Genomic DNA, 1394 nt, shown 5'->3' with positions numbered 1-1394 from the left:
TGCTCTTTATGAGAATGAACATTTCCTAATATCCAACCTGAAACTCCCCCAGAGGATCCATGCATCCCCTTTATGCACCCTCCTGCACTGTTGGCTGCCCAGGGCACCAAGGAGGGCAATGCCCACCCATGTCCCGCAGTGGTACAGCTGCAGCACCCAGCTCTGCCAGGAGCATGAGCCCCAAAGCCAGAGCTGGGGCCACAGCTGTTCAGAGCTGGCACATCCCACCAGTGCTCCCAGCTGCTGATATGCAGGAGGCCTCTCTCCCAACAGCCGCATCGAGTTTCTGACCTGGCTAATCCCCCCCTTTATCAGCATAGGAATGTATTTCTTTTCATGAAACATAATCCTCTTTGCAATCATGTGTTCTGCCAAAGGACCAAATTTATGCTCCCATCTTTCTTTTGCAGGAGCAGATTGGAGGCAATAATCCATCCCTACCAGCTTTAACGAGCAAGGGAAAAATGAGCAGAGCGCTGCTGAGTGTGTGCACAGCAAAACCTTGAAGCAGAGTGCAGATCTGGCACTGCTCTGAGTGATGGGCAGAAGCTGGGAGCAGTGACCTTCACTCACACCCGAGCATGGAGAAGGCAGAGGAGGCTGCGGGGCCTCCCGTGACCATGGGCAGTGCTCAGAGGCTCAGTGATGGTTCAATGCAAAATGCAAAGGTCACTGCAGCTCTCCTGTTGCTCCCCATCAACAGCTTGACCTTGACCCAGTTTGTACTTTCCTGAACGCTCTGTTTGCACTGCCTTTGCTTGCTGCAGGTCTTCATTGCCCACAGTCATTGCCTTCAGCACCCCCTGAGCCCCAGCCTGGCACTGCACTGCCAGCTGGGGATAGGCTTACCTAAGGCAGAGGTGCCTTATGGGTTCCATAAACACACTCCATACATCATGTACTACTTTCACCTTTATGCTGCTATGCTGTACTTCTCCTTAGAACCACACAACTCTGCTCCTGCCCTCTTTCAGAGGCCAGAGCTGCCCCAGGGAGGGCCGAGACAAAGGCTGGGGTGAAAGCAGGGATGAGGGCTGGGATGAGGGCTGGCTGCTCAGAGCTGCGCAGAGCACTCGTCCTGCTGTGCTCCTGTCAGCACAGCACGGTGCCATTGTAACGGCAGAGCAATACCAGGTAGCACCGCGTGGAAGGCTGCCTTTGTTCATTCACATCCAAAAACGCAGCCCTGGACACGCACAGGCCTGAAGGTCCGTGCCTGGTGCTCCCCAAGCAGACAACCATACAGGGAGACAAGCACCAGGGCTGCTGCAAATGTAACGCCTCCTGTGCTGTGCTGTTGACCCACAGCGGTACGGCGGCAGAGGTTGAACCTTCCTACTGATAGCCCGTCACACTCTGTGGGAGCAGCGGTGACGGGGGGGGGAAATGGAGTA

The sequence above is a fragment of the Centrocercus urophasianus genome, unplaced genomic scaffold (assembly GCF_019232065.1).
Source record: "Centrocercus urophasianus isolate 14NV4802_14NV808 unplaced genomic scaffold, USGS_Curo_1.0 seq_19, whole genome shotgun sequence".
Lineage (NCBI taxonomy): Eukaryota > Metazoa > Chordata > Aves > Galliformes > Phasianidae > Centrocercus > Centrocercus urophasianus.
The sequence above is the reverse complement of the archived record's forward strand: the minus strand, read 5'-3'. Positions refer to the sequence as shown.